The following is a 16920-nucleotide window of genomic DNA, read 5'->3' on the forward strand; positions in this document are numbered from 1 at the left end:
TGAAGATATCAGGAAAATTGATCCGGAATGATCAATTGTAAAACAGATTCCAGTAAACTCTAAAACTTATTTAAAGAAAAAGAAATTCTTCAGGACCTTCAGGACAAAAGAAAAAAAAAAAACTTACATGGGCAATAAAATTACACTGGCAGAAGGCTTCTCAAAAACAACATGCAAAGCATAACACTAATGGTACAGCATTTTTAGGAATTCATGAAACAAAAATGTGAACCAAGGATGTTTTCAATTATAGCAGAACTCTTCTTCAAGTATCACAGAGACAGAAAACAATTTGAATATGTAAGAGACAAGGTAATACTTTATTCACAAACTCTTTCTGAAAAATCTATGGGAGAAACGGCTTTATCTAACTAAAATATGATTGGAGAAACTTTGTAAAAGGACTGAAAGTGAGAATTAAATATGTATGAATGCAGATCTAGAATGAAAACAAGGATGAGTCCATGGCTGCAAGAACAGTATAAAACTGTTATATGTTCTAATAAAGTAGCAAGTAGAATATGATCATTGAGTGGGAGCCAAATATATAATTTAAAATTTATAAACTAAACAATAAATGAGGAGTACGTCTACTATAAAAGATATGGATAAAAAACTAGCCATTAGGAAAATAAAACAAAAATTCTTCTTAAAATATTTTTAAAAAGATAAAAAAGACATCCTTCATAGAGAAAGAAACATAGTACAATATATGTGCTGAAATTAAAACAAAATTAGCACATACAAGAGGAATTGAGACCTAATATTATCAGTCAAATCAATAAATGTGAAAAGGATTAACTCACCTATTGAAAGAAAAGTGTTTTCAATTTGACTCATTAAGTAAAACTGACCTCTATGATATATAAAAATGACACTTAAAGGGATTCCAAAAGGCTAAGAGATGAGCAAAGTACAAACAAATGAAGTATAAATAGAAAGAAACACACAAATCATAGAAGACTTTAATATATCACTCCCAGGACATGACAGGTGAAGTGGACACAAAATAAGAAATTTAAACAACATAACCAATAAAGTAGATTCTATTAATATATAAAGAATACGTCTTCTTCTACCACCTGGTAATACAAATATCCCTTCTTCTCAATGACACAGGATATATTTACAAATATTGATCATGTATTAGATCACAAAGAAAACATCAATAAATTCATAAAATAAAAAATTAGCAATAACACTCTAATGCAATAAAATTAAAAATTATAAACAAATTCAAAATCAAAAGGACCTTCGCCTGTAAATTTTAAAACCTATTAGAAAAGATTTTGAGTAGAAAATGAAATACAAATAGAAATTATAGATATTCTGAAAAATAATGATAAAATTACAACATATCAGAATCTATGGGTTACAATTTAAAAAGTGATGAAAGCAAAATGTATCACCTTAAACATCTTTAACAATAAAATGAAACAATGAAAATGAAATAAACTCAACTCAAAAAGCTAGAAAGGACAAGTCAAAGTAAACAAAGAAAGCTCAAGAAGAGAAGATTGGTTTGATATAGGGGAGTAGAAGGACGTGGGCTCACTCCCTCTTGTGAGATCACCAGAATCACAACTAACTGCTGAACAGTCTTCGACAGGAAGAAACTGGAATTCACCAAAAAAGATATCCCACATCCAAAGACAAAGGAGAATCCACAAAGAGATGGTAGAAGGGGTGCAATCACAAAAAAGTCAAATCCCATAACCACTGGGTAGGTGACTCACAAACTGGAGAACACTTATACAACAGAAGTCCACCCACTGGAGTGAAGATTCTGAGTCTCACGTCAGGCTTCCCAACCTGTGGGTCTGACAACAGGAGGAAGGAGAAATTACTAGATAATCAGACTTTGAAGGTTAGTGGGATTTGATAACAGGATTTTGACAGGACTGGGGGAAACAGAGACTCCAACTCTTGAAGGCACGCACAAAATGGGGTGCACATCAGGACCCAGGGAAAGGAGCAGTGACCCCATAGGAGATTGAACCAGACCTACCTGCTAGTGTTGGAGGGTCTCCTGCAGAGGCAGGGGGTGATTGTGGCTCACCATGGGGACAAGGACACTGGCAGAAGAAGTTCTGGGAAGAACTCGTTGGAATGAGCCCTCAGAGAGTCCACCATTAGCCCCACCGAAGAGTCAGGTAGGCTCCAGTGTTGTATCGCCTCATGCCAAACAACCAACAGGAAGGGAACCCAGCCCCACCCATCAGCATACAAGCAGATTAAAATTTTACTGAGCTCTGCCCATCACAGCAACACCCAGCTCTACCCACCACCAGTCCCTCCCATCAGGAAGCTTGCAGAAGCCTCTTAGATAGCCTCATCCACAGGGACAGACAGCAGAAGCAAGAAGAACTACAATTCTGCAGGATGTGGAACGAAAACCACATTCACATAAAGACAGACAAAATGAAAAGACAGAGGACTATGTACCAGATAAAGGAACAAGATAAAACCCCAGAAAAAAAAACTAAATGAAGTGGAGATAGGCAACCTTACAGAAAAAGAATTCAAAATAATGATAGTGAAGATGATCCAGGACCTCGGAAAAAGAATGGAGGCAAAGATCAAGAAGATGAAAGAAATGTTTAACAAAGACCTGGAAGAATTAAAGAACAAACACCTAGAAGAATTAAAGAACAAAGAGAGATGAACAATACAATAACTGAAATGAAAAATACACTAGAAGAAATCAATAGCAGAATAAATGAGGCAGAAGAAGGGGTAAGTAACCTGGAAGACAGAATGGTGGAATTCACTGCCGTGGAACATAATAAAGAAAAAAGAATGAAAAGAAATGAAGACAGCCTAAGAGACCTGTGGGACAACATTAAGTGCAACAACACTGGCATTATAGGGGTCCCAGAAGAAGAAGAGAGAGAGGAAAAGGACCTGAGAAAATATGTGAAGAGATTATAGTCAAAAACGTCCTTAACATGGCAGAGGAAATAGCCACCCAAGTCCAGGAAGGGCAGAGAGTCCAAGGCAGGATAAACCCAAGAAGTAACACGCTGAGAAACACAGTAATCAAACTGAAAAAATTAAAGACAAAGAAAAATTAGTAAAAGCAACAAGGGGAAAACGACAAATAAGATAAAAGGGAACTCCCATGAAGTTAACAGCTGATTTCTCAGCAGAAACTCCATAGGCCAGAAGGGAGTGGCACAATATCTTTACAGTGATGAAAGGGAAGAACCTACAACAAAGACTACTCTACAGAGCAAGGATCTCATTCAGATTCCACAGAGAAATCAAAAGCTTTACAAACAAGCAAAAGCTAAGACAATTCTGCACTACCAAACCGGCTCTATAACAAATGCTTCCCTAAGTGGGAAACACAAGAGAAGAAAAGGACCTACAAACACAAACCCAAAACAATTAAGAAAATGGTAATAGGAATATACATATCAATAATTACATTAAATGTGAATGGATTAAATGCTCCAACCAGAAGAAACAGGCTCACTGAATGGATACAAGAACAAGACCTGTATATATGCTATCTACAAGAGACCCATATCAGACCTAAGGACACGTATAGACTGAAAGTGAGGGGATGGAAAAAGATATTACACGTAAATGGAAATCAAAAGAAAGCTGGAGTAGCAATACTCATATCAGATAAAATAGACTTTAGGGCTTCATTGGTGGTGCAGTGGTTGAGAGTCCGCCTGCCGATGCAGGGGACATGGGTTCATGCCCTGGTCCGGGAAGATCCCACATGCCACAGAGCAGCTGGGCCTGTGAGCCATGACCGCTGAGCATGCATGTCCGGAGCCTGTGCACCGCAATGGGAGAGGCCACGACAGTGAGAGGCCCACGTACCGCAGGAAAAAATAAAATAGACTTTAAAATAAAGACTGTTAGAAGACACAAGGAAGGACACTATATAATGCTCAAGGGATCAATCCAAGAAGATATAACAATTATAAATATATATGAACCCAACACAGGAGCACCTCAATACATAAGGCAAACACTAACAGCTATAAAAGGGGAAATCGACAGTAACACAATAATAGTGGGGGCCTTTAACACCTCACTTACACCAATGGACAGATCATCCAGAGAGAAAATTAATAAGGAAACACAAGGTTTAAATGACACAATAGATCAGATAGATTTAATTGATATTTATAGGACATTCCTCCTGAAAGTGGCAGAATACACTTTCTTCTCAAGTGCTAATGAAACATTCTCCAGGATAGATCACATCTTGGGTCACAAATCAAGCCTCAGTAAATTTAAGAAAACTGAAATCATATCAAGTATATTTTCTGACCACAAAGCTATGAGATTAGAAATAAATTACAGGGAAACAATGTAAAAAACACAAACACATGGAGGCTAAACAATACGTTACTAAATAACCAACAGATCACTGAAAAAATCAAAGAGGAAATCAAAAACTACCTAGAGACAAATAACAATGAAAACACAATGAACCAAAACCTATGGGATGCAGCAAAAGCAGTTCTAAGAGGGAAGTTTATAGCAATACAATCCTACCTCAAGAAACAAGAAAAATCTCAAATACACAATCTAACCATACACCTGAAGGAACTAGAGAAAGAAGAACAAAACCCAAAAGTAGTAGAAGAAAAGAAATCATCAAGATCAGACCAGAAATAAATGAAATAGAAACAAAGAAAACAATAGCAAATATCAATAAATCTAAAAGCTGGTTCTCAGAGAAGATAAACAAAATTGATAAACCTTTACCGAGATTCATCAAGAAAAAAGAGGGAGAGGACTCAAATCAATAAAATGAGAAATGAAAAAGGAGAAGTGACAATGGACACTAAAGAAATACAAAGCATCATAAGAAAGTACTGCAAGCAACTCTATGCCAATAAAATGGACAACCTGGAAGAAATGGACACATTCTTAGAAAGGTATAACCTTTCAAGACTGAACCAGGAAGAAACAGAAAATAGGAACAGACCAATCACAAGCACTGAGATTGAAACTGTGATTAAAAATCTTCCAACAGGGCTTCCCTGGTGGCGCAGTGGTTGAGAGTCCGCCTGCCGATGCGGGGGACGTGGGTTCGCACCCTGGTCTGGGAAGATCCCACATGCCATGGAGCGGCTGGGCCCATGAGCCATGGCCACTGAGCCTGTGCATCTGGAGCCTGTGCTCTGCAACTGGAGAGGCCACAACAGTGAGAGGCCCGCGTAGCACCAAAAAAAAAAAAAAAAAACTTCCAACAAACAAAACACCAGGACCAGATGGCTTCACAGGTGAATTCTATCAAACATTTAGAGATGAGCTAACACCTACCCTTCTGAAACTCTTCCAAAAAATTACAGAGGAAGGAACACTCCCAAACTCATTCTACGAGGCCACCATCACCTTGACACCAAAACCAGACAAAGATGCTACAAAAAAAGAAAATTACAGATCAATATCACTGATGAAGATAGATGCAGAAATCCTCAACAAAATACTAGCAAGTAGAATCCTACAACACATTAAAAGGATCATACACCATCATCAAGCAGGATTTACCCCAGGGATGCAAGGATTCTTCAATATATGCCAATCAGTCAATGTGATACACCATACTGATCTGAAGAATAAAAACCATATGATCATCTCAATAGATGCAGAAAAAGCTTTTGACAAAATTCAACACCCGTTGATGAAAAAAACTCTCAAGAAAGTGGGCATAGAGGGAACCTACCTCAACAGAATAAAGGCCATATACGACAAAACCACAGCAAACCTCATTCTCAATGGTGAAAACCTGAAAGCATTTCCTCTAAGATCAGCAACAGGACAAGGATGTCCACTCTCACCACTATTATTCAACCTAGTTTTATAAGCCCTAGCCATGGAAATCAGACAAGAAAATGAAATAAAAGGAATACAAATTGGAAAAGAAGAAGTAAAACAGTCACTGTTTGTAGACGATATGATATTATACATAGAATATCCTAAAGATGCCACCAGAAAACTACTAGAGCTAATCAATGAATGTGGTAAAGTTGCTGGATACAAAATTAATACACAGAAATCTCTTCCATTCGTATACACTAACAATGAAAGATCAGAAAGGGAAATTAAGGAAACAGTCCCATTCTCCACTGCAACAAAAAGAATAAAATACCTAGGAATAAACCTATCTAATGAGGTAAAAGACCTGTACTCAGAAAACTATAAGACAGTTGATGAAAGAAATCAAAGGTGACACAAACAGATGGAGAGGTATACCATGTTCTTGGATTGGAAGAATCAGTATTTTGAAAATAACTATACTACAGACTATAGTTAAGCGATCTACAGATTCAATGCAATCCCTATCAAATTACCAATGGCATTTTTTACAGAACTAGAACAAAAAAAATCTTAAAATTTGTCTGGAGACACAAGAGACTGGGAATAGCGAAAGCAATCTTGAGGGGAAAAAAAACAGAGCTGGAGGAAACAGACTCCCTGACTTCAGGCTATACTACAAAGCTACAGTAATCAAGGCAATATGGTACTGGCACAAAAACAGAAATATAGATCAATGGAACAGGATAGAAAGCCCAGAGATAAACCCACACACCTATGGTCAACTAATCTATGACAAAGGAGGCAAGGATATACAATGGAGAAAAGACAGTCTCTTCGATAAGTGGTGCTGGAAAAACTGGACAGCTACATGTAAAAGAATGAAATTAGAATACTCCCTAACACCATACATAAAAATATATCTCAAAATGGATTAAAGACCTAAATGTAAAACTGGACCCTATAAAACTCTTAGAGTAAAACACAGGAAGAACACTCTCTGACATAAATCTCAGCAAGATCTTTTTTGACCCACCTTCTACAGTAATGGAAATAAAAACAAAAATAAACAAATGGGACCTAATGAAACTTAAAAGCTTTTGCACAGCAAAGGAAACTATAAACAAGACGAAAAGACAACCCTCAGAATGGGAGAAAATATTTGCAAATGAATCAATGGACAAAGGATTAATCTCCAAAATATATAAACAGCTCATGAAGCTCAATATTAAAAAAACAAACAACCCAATCAAAGAATGGGCAGAAGACCTAAATAGACATCTTTCCAAGAACACATACAGATGGTGAAGAGGCACATGAAAAGATGCTCAACATCACTATTATTAGAGAAATCCAAATCAAAACTACAATGAGGTATCACCTCACACCAGTTATAATGGGCATCATAAGAAAATCTACAAACAACAAATGCTGGAGACGGTGTGGACAAAAGGAACTCTCTTACACTGTTGGTGGGAATGTAAATTGATACAGCCACTATGGAGAACAGTTTGGAGGTTCCTTAAAAAACTAAAAATAGAATTACCATATGACCCAGCAATCCCACTACTGGGCATATACCCAGAGAAAAACATTTTTCAAAAAAGACACATGCACCCCAATGTTCACTGCAGCACTATTTACAACAGCCAGGTCATGGAAGCAACCTAAATGCCCATCGACAGATGAATGTATAAAGATGATGTGGTACACATATACAATGAAATATTACTCAGCCATAAAAAGAAATGAAATTGGGTCAGTTGCAGAGACATGGATGGACCTAGAGACTATCATACAGAGTGAAGTCAGAAAGAGAAAAACAAATATCATATATTAATGCATATATGTGGAATCTAGAAAAATGGTATAGATGAACCAGTTTGCAAGGCAGAAATAGAGACACAGATGTAGAGAACAAAGCAGGGAAAGTCGGGCGGGGGTGGTGGTGGGATGAATTGGGAGATTGCGATTGACATATATACACTAATATGTATAAAATAGATAACTAATAAGAACCTGCTGCATACAAAGTAAATAAATAAAATTAAATTAAAAAAAGAAAGCGCAAGAAAAGACATAATAATAAAGCAAAAATTAATGAGATGATAAGGAAAGGGGAGAAATAGAGTAATGTAGATTAAATTAACAAACAAAAACCTGGATTGTTAAGGGAAAAGATATAAAATAAGCACATCACTAGCAAATTTAACTAAGGGAAAGGGAGAGAACACCCATACACAAACTAAGAAATTCCATTCGAAAAAAAATTTTGATACAGAGAAAAGTTTAAAAAGTCATGGCAGACTATTTTTCATATGTCAATGCAAATAATTAGAAAACCTAGATGAAACAGATAATTTCTTAGGAAAATACAATTTGCGAAAAGTATCTCCAGGACATAATAAAAGATTAATATGGTCAATTTGCATAGAAGAAATAAGAAAGCTGTCAAAGAATGACTCCACAAAAATGTAACAGGATTGGATAGTTTCCTAAGAAAATTGTACCAACCATTTAAGAGAACGGTATTGAGCAAAGCATTCTGCCAAGAGCCCTGCACTTTATTGCTGGGTGTGCCAAGAATATAAGACTCTGACCACTCTTTACCTGGGCCATTTCTCATGACTGTGTCTGGAATGACCAACTTTGATGAAAGAAGTAACTTCTTCTAGACAAAGAACAGGTTTGTTTCTGCTTAATTATAAAAGCGATGGATCTACCTAGCTCAGTGTTTGTCTCCTATAACCTAACCCACTGTGATTGCAGGCATCCATCTGAACCCATCAGCATTGCCCTGTGGGACTTATATAACACTGATGGGAAAATGAAACTCTAGCTGCTGCTTCTAGCAATAAAGTCCTTTGTCTCTGACTCAGGAATCTCATCTACTAGTATCCATGAGATGATAACAGGCTAACTTGTTAGCTTATAAATATGGAAAATCTCAGACTTATACACTTGTTGATAACCAGATAGTGCCAATACTACATAAATTATTTTATAGCATGGAAAATGAAATAAAACTTCTGAATTATTTTTATGAAACAAATATAATGTCAATCGGTAAACGTATCAATAACAGCACAAAAATGAAAATTACAGACCAATACACATTAATATCAATGCAAAAATAATAAATGAAAATTTTACCAAGAGTGCAACACCATACTAAGAAAATATTCCAGTGTAACCAATTTATGGGATTTATATCAGAAGTGTAAAAATTGTTCAATATATGTAAATATAATAATTTAATTTAGTAAACTAATAGATCCAAGGAGAAACATCATATAATTATTTCCATACATGATGAAAAGTCTTTAATAACATTCAATATCCATTCCTAATAAAACAGTATTGGTTGGCTATTTCCTTGACATGAAAGAACGTATATGCCTCTTTCCTAAACCCAGCATGTTTCTTAAAAGGAAAAGCAAAAAACAAAAACAAAAACTACAGGTATTACTATTACGGATAAAAAAAAAGGTAAGGATATCCACTATCTCTACAACTATTTAAAAATGGTATTAGAAGTACTAGCCAATGCAACTAGATAAGAGGAGACAGCTAGACACATAAAAATTGGGGAAAAACTATTTTCAGATAACATGAGAGTACAGAAAATGGATAATAAAGCTAACTACAATAAAATAATTTAGTCACATAGCAGAATATAAAATAAACATGCAGACAGTAAAATTCTTCTTGTACACAGATAATAACTAGACAGAAGATATAATGGAAGAGACAATTCCACTTAAAATATTTATATAAAAATGAATAATCAGTAATGAACTTACAAGAAATGTATAAAACTGACATGAAGAAAATCATAAAACAGTTCTGAAGGACCAAAAACAGACATGAACACATGGAAGGCTCTCCTATGTCCATTTTTTTTTTTTAAAAGATGTTAGGGGTAGGAGTTTATTAATTAATTAATTAATTTTTGCTGTGTTGGGTCTTCGTTTCTGTGCAATGGCTTTCTCTAGTTGTGGCAAGCGGGGGCCACTCTTCATCGCAGTGCACGGGCCTCTCACTATCGCGGCCTTTCTTGTTGCGGAGCACAGGCTCCAAACGCGCAGGCTCAGTAGTTGTGGCTCACGGGCCTAGTTGCTCCGCGGCATGTGGGATCCTCCCAGACCAGGGCTCAAACCCGCGTCGCCTGCAGTAGCAGGCAGATTCTCAACCACTGTGCAACCAGGGAAGCCCCCCCCCTTTTTTTTACACCTTTATTGGAGTATAATTACTTTACAGTGGTGTGTTAGTTTCTGCTTTATAACAAAGTGAATCAGTTATATATATACATATGCTCCCATATCTCTTCCCTCTTGCATCTCCCTCCCTCCCACCTTCCCTATCCCACCCCTCTAGGTGGTCACAAAGCACTGAGCTGATCTCCCTGTGCTATGTGGCTGCTTCCCACTAGCTATTTTACGTTTGGTAGTGTATATATGTCCATGCCACTCTCTCACTTTGTCACAGCTTACCCTTTCCACTCCCCATATCCTGAAGTCCATTCTCTAGTAGGTCTGTGTTTTTATTCCCATCTTACCCCTAGGTTCTTCATGACTTTTTCCCCCCCCCATATATTCCATATATATGTGTTAGCATATGGTATTTGTTTTTCTCTTTCTGACTTACTTCACTCTGTATGACAGACTCTAGGTCCATCCAACTCACTACAAATAACTCAATTTCGTTACTTTTCATGGCTGAGTAATATTCCATTGTATATATGTGTCATATCTTCTTTATCCATTCATCCGATGATGGACGTTTGGTTGCTTCCATCTCCTGGCTGTTGTAAATAGAGCTGCAATGAACATTTTGGTACATGACTCTTTGAATTATGGTTTTCTCAGGGTATATGCTCAGTAGTGGGATTGGTGGGTCGTATGGTAGTTCTATCTGTAGTATTTTAAGGAACCTCCAAACTGTTCTCCATAGTGGCTGTATCAATTTACATTCCCACCAGCAGTGCAAGAGTGATCCCTTTTCTCCACACCCTCTCCAGGATTTATTGTTTGTAGATTCTTTGATGATGGCCATTCTGACTGGTCTGAGATGATATCTCATTGTAGTTTTGAACTGCATTTCTCCAGTGATTAATGATATTGAGCATTCTTTCATGTGTTTGTTGGAAATCTGTATATCTTCTTTGGAGAAATGTCTATTTAGGTCTTCTGCCCATTTTTGGATTGTGTCTTTTACTTTTTTGTTATTGAGCTGCATGAGTTGCTTGTAAATTTTGGAGATTAATCCTTTGTCAGTGGCTACATTTGTAAATATTTTCTCCCATTCTGAGGGTTGTCTTTTCGTCTTATGGTTTCCTTTGCTGTGCAAAAGCTTTGAAGTTTCATTAGGTCCCATTTGTTTATTTTTGTTTTTCTTTCCATTTCTCTAGGAGGTGGGTCAAAAAGGATCTTGCTGTGACTTACGTCACAGAGTGTTCTGCCTATGTTTTCCTCTAAGAGTTTGATAGTTTCTGGCCTTATATTTAGGTTTTAATCCATTTTGAGCTTATTTTTGTGTATGGTGTTAGGGAGTGATCTACTCTCATACTTTTATATGTACCTGTCCAGTTTCCCCAGCACCACTTATTGAAGAGGCTGTCTTTTCTCCACTGTATATTCTTGCATCCTTTATCAAAGATAAGGTGACCACATGTGTGTTGGTTTATCTCTGGGCTTTCTATCCTGTTCCATTGATCTATATTTCTGTTTTTGTGCCAGCACCATACAGGCTTGATTACTGTAGCTTTGTCGTGTAGTCTGAAGTTAGGGAGCCTGATTCCTCCAGCTTGTTTTCGTTCTCAAGATTGCTTTGACTATTCGGGGTCTTTTGTGTTTCCATACAAATTGTGAAATTTTTTGTTCTAGTTCTGTGAAAAATGCCAGTGGTAGTTTGATAGGGATTGCATTGAATCTGTAGATTGCTTTGGGTAGTACAGTCATTTTCACAATGTTGATTCTTCCAATCCAAGAACATGGTATATCTCTCCATCTATTTGTATCACCTTTAATTTCTTTCATCAGTGTCTTATAATTTTCTGCATACAGGTCTTTTGTCTCCTTAGGTAGGTTTATTCCTAGATATTTTATTCTTTTTGTTGCAATGGTAAATGGGAGTGTTTTCTTGATTCCACTTTCAGATTTTTCATCATTAGTGTATAGGAATGCAAGAGATTTCTGTGCATTAATTTTGCATCCTTCTAATTTACCAAATTCATTGATTAGCTCTAGTAGTTTTCTGGTATTTCTAGTATTTTCTGGTACATTATCTACGTATAGTGTCATGTTATCTGGAAACAAGTCACAGATTTACTTCTTCTTTTCCGATTTGGATTCCTTTTATTTCTTTTACTTCTCTGATTGCTGTGGCTAAAACTTCCAAAATTATGTTGAATAATAGTGGTGAGAGTGGGCAGCCTTGTCTTGTTCCTGAACTTAGTGGAAATGGTTCCAGTTTATCACCATTGAGGACGATGTTGGCTGGGAGTTTGTCATATATGGCCTTTATTATGTTGAGGAAAGTTCCCTCTATGCAAACTTTCTGCAGGGTTTTTATCATAAATCGGTGTTGAATTTTGTTAAAAGCTTTCTCTGCATCTATTGAGATGATCATATGATTTTCCTCCTTCAATTTGTTAATATGGTATATGAAGTTGATTGATTTGTGTATACTGAAGATTCCTTGCATTCCTGGAATAAACCCCACTTGATCATGGTGTATGACCTTTTAATGTGCTGTTGGATTCTGTTTGCTAGTATTTTGTTGAGGATTTTTGCATGTATGTTCATCAGTGATATTGGCCTGTAGTTTTCTTTCTTTGTGACATCCTTGTCTGGTTTTGGTATCAGGGTGATGGTGGCCACGTAGAATGAGTTTGGGAGTGTTCCTCCCTCTGCTATATTTTGTAAGTGTTTGAGAAGGGTAGGTGTTAGCTCTTCTCTAAATGTTTGATAGAATTCACCTGTGAAGCCATCTGGTCCTGGGCTTCTGTTTGTTGGAAAATTTTTAATCACAGTTTCAATTTCAGTGCTCGTGATAGGTCTGCTCATATTTTCTATTTCTTCCTGATTCATTCTTGGCAGGTTGTGCTTTTCTAAGAAATTGTCCATTTCTTCCAGGTTGTCTATTTTATTGGCATGGAGTTGCTTATAGTAATCTCTCATGATCTTTTGAATTTCTGCAGTGTCAGTTGTTACTTCTCCTTTTTCATTTCTAAGTCTATTGATTTGAGTCTTCTCTATTTTTTTCTTGATGAGTCTGGCTAATGGTTTATCTATTTTGTTTATCTTTTCAAAGAACCAGCTTTTAGTTTTATTGATCTTTGCTATCGTTTCCTTCATTTCTTTTTCATTTATTTCTGATATGATCTTAATGATTTCTTTCCTTCTCCTAACTTTGGGGTTTTTTTGTTCTTCTTTCTCTAATTGCTTTAGGTGCAAGGTTAGGTTGTTTATTTGAGATGTTTCTTGTTTCTTACGGTAGGATTGTATTGCTATAAACTTCCCTCTTAGAACTGCTTTTGGTGCATCCCATAGGTTTTCGGTCGTCGTGTCTCCATTGTCATTTGTTTCTAGGTATTTTTGAGTTCTTCTTTGATTTCTTCAGTGATCACTTCGTTATTAAGTAGTGTATTGTTTAGCCTCCATGTGTTTGTATTTTTTACAGATCTTTTCCTGTAATTGATATCTAGTCTCATAGCTTTGTGGTCGGAAAAGATACTTGATACGATTTCAATTTTCTTAAATTAACCAAGACTTGATTTGTGACCCAAGATATGATCTATCCTGCAGAATGTTCCATGAGCACTTGAGAAAAATGTGTATTCTGTTGTCTGTGGAGGGAATGTCCTATAACTATCAATTAAGTCCATCATGTTTAATGTATCATTTCAAGCTTGTGCTTCCTTATTTATTTTCATTTTGGATGATCTGTCCATTGGTGAAAGTGGGATGTTAAAGTCCCCTATGACTGTGTTACTGTCGATTTCCCCTTTTATGGCTGTTAGTATTTGCCTTATGTACTGAGGTGCTCCTATGTTGGGTGCATAAATATTTACAATTGTTATATCTTCTTCTTGGATCTATCCCTTGATCATTATGTGGTGTCCCTCTTTGTCTCCTCTAATAGTCTTTGTTTTAAAGTCTATTTTGTGTGATATGAAAATTGCTACTCCAGCTTTCTTTTGGTTTCCATTTGCATGGAATATCTTTTTCCATCCCCTCACTCTCAGTCTGTATGTGTCTCCAGGTCTGAAGTGGGTCTCTTGTAGACAGCATATATATGGGTCTTGTTTTTGTATCCATTCGGCCAGTCTGTGTCTTTTGGTGGGAGCATTTAGTCCATTTACATTTAAGGTAATTATTGATATGTATGTTCCTATTCCCATTTTCTTTATTGTTATGGCTTTGTTATTGTACAGCTTTTCCTTCTCTTGTGTTTCTTGCCTAGAGAAGTTCCTTTAGCATTTGTTGTAAAGCTGGTTTGGTGGTGCTGAACTCTCTCAGCTTTTGCCTGTCTGTAAAGGTTTTAATTTCTCCATCAAATCTGAATGAGATCCTTGCTGGGTAGAGTAATTTTGGTTGTAGGTTTTTCTCCTTCATCACTTTAAATATGTTCTGCCACTCCCTTCTGGCTTGCAGAGTTTCTGCTGAAAGATCAGCTGTAAACCTTATGGGGATTCCCTTGTGTGTTATTTGTTGTTTTTCCCTTGCTGCTTTTAGTATGTTTTCTTTGTATTCAATTTTTGACAGTTTGATTAATATGTGTCTTGGTGTATTTCTCCTTGGATTTATCCTGTATGGGACTCTCTGTGCTTCTGGACTTCAGTAACTATTTCTTTTCCCAAATTAGGGAAGTTTTCAACTATAATCTCTTCAAATATTTTCTCAGTCCCTTTCTTTTTCTCTTCTTCTTCTGGCGTCCCCAGAATTCGAATGTTGGCGCATTTAATGGTGTCCCAGAGATCTCTGAGACTGTCCTCAGTTCTTTTCATTCTTTTTTATTTATTGTGTTCTGCAGTAGTTATTTCCACTATTTCTATCTTCCAGGTCACTGATCCGTTCTTCTGCCTCAGTTATTCTGCTATTGATCCCATCTAGAGTATTTTTAATTTCATATTTTGTGTTGTTCATTGTTGCTTGTTTCCTCTTTAGTTCTTGTAGGTCCTTGTTAAATGTTTCTTGCATTTTATCTATTCTATTTCCACGATTTTGGATCACCACGATTTTGGATGATTTTAAATTCTTTTTCAGGTAGATTGCCTATCTCCCTCTTCATTTGTTAGTTCTGGTCGGTTATTACCTTGCTCCTTCATCTGCTGTGTGTTCTTCTGTCTTCTCATTTTGCTTCTCTTACTGTGTTTGGGGTCTCCCTTTTGCAGGCTGCAGGTTCGTAGTTCCCATTGTTTTTGGTGTCTGTCCCCAGTGGCTAAGGTTGGTTCAGTGGGTTGTGTAGGCTTCCTGGTAGAGGGGACTAGTTCCTGTGTTCTGGTGGATGAGGCTGGATCTTGTCTTTCTGATGGGCTGGTCCACGTCTGGTGGTGTGTTTTGGGTGTCTGTGTCCTTAATATGGTTTTAGGCAGCCTCTCTGCTAATGGGTGGGGTTGGTTCCTGTCTTGCTAGTTGTTTGGCATAGGGTGTCCAGCACTGTAGCTTGCTGGTTGTTGAGTGAAGATGGGTCTTGGTGTTGAGGTGGAGATCTCTGAGAGATTTTCGCCATTTGATATTACATGCAGCTGGGAGGTCTCTTGTGGACCAGTGTCCTGAAGTTGGCTCTCCCACCTCAGAGGCACAGCACTGACTCCTGGCTGCCGCACCAAGAGCCTTTCATCCACGCGGCTCAGAATAAAAGGGAGAAAAAGTAGAAAGAAAGAGGATAAAATAAAATAAAACAAAGTTAGATAAAATAAAGTTATTAGAAGAAAAAAGAACAAAAAATTATTAAGAATAAAAGTATTTTAAAAAGTAAAAAAAAAAAAACAAAAAACGGATGGATAGAACCCTAGGACAAATGGTGAGAGCAAAGCTATACAGACAAAATCTCACACAGAAGCATACCCATACACACTCACAAAAAGACGAAAAGGGGAAAAAATAATATATCTTGCTCTCAAAGTCCACCTCCTCAATTTGGGATGATTCGTTGTCTATTGAGGTATTCCACAGATGCAGGGTATATCAAGTTGATTGTGGAGATGTAATCCGCTGCTCCTGATGCTGTTGGGAGAAATTTCCCTTTCTGTTTTTTGTTTGCACAGCTCCCGGGGTTCAGCTTTGCATTTGGCCCCTCCTCTTCATGTAGGTCACTGGAGGGCGTCTGTTCTTCGCTCAGACAGGACGGGGTTAAAGGAGCAAGTGATTTGGGGGCTCTGGCTCACTCAGGCCAGGGGGAGGGAGGGGCGGGCCTGCGGCGTTAGTGGCCGGCATGACATTGCACCGGCCTGAGGAGTGCCATGTATTCTCCCGGGGAAGCTGTCCCTGGATCATGAGACCCTGGCAGTGGCGGGCTGCACAGGCTCCCAGGATGGGAGGTGTGGATAGTGACCTGTGCTCGCACACAGGCTTCTTGGTGGTGGCAGCAGCAGCCTTAGCGTCTCATGTCCATCTCTGGGGTCCGCGCTGTTAGCCGCGGCTCGTGCTCATCTCTGGAGCTCCTTTAAGCAGAGCTCTTAATCTCCTCTCCTCGCGCACCAGGAAACAAAGAGGGAAGAAAACATCTCTTGCCTTTTCGGCAGCTCCAGACCTTTTCCCAGACTCCCTCCCGGGAGCCGTGGCGCACTAGCCCCTTAGGGCTGTGCGCATGCCGCCAGTCCTCTCCCTGCAATCCGACCGAAGCCCGAGCCTCAGCTCCCAGCCCCCGCCCACCCCGGCGCGTGAGCAGACAAGCCTCTCGGTCTGGTGAGTGCTGGTCAGCACCGATCCTCTGTGAGGGAATCTCTCCCCTTTGCCCTCCGCACCCCTGTTGCTGCACTCTCCCTCGTGGCTCCAAAGCTTCCCCACTCCACCACCCACAGTCTTAGCCCACAAAGGGGCTTCCTAGTGTGTGGAAACCTTTCCTCCTTCACAGCTCCCTCCCACTGGTGCAGGTCCTGTCCCTATTCTTTTGTCTCTGTTT

This window comes from Leucopleurus acutus (genome assembly GCF_964270905.1).
Source record: "Leucopleurus acutus genome assembly, chromosome: 2".
Lineage (NCBI taxonomy): Eukaryota > Metazoa > Chordata > Mammalia > Artiodactyla > Delphinidae > Leucopleurus > Leucopleurus acutus.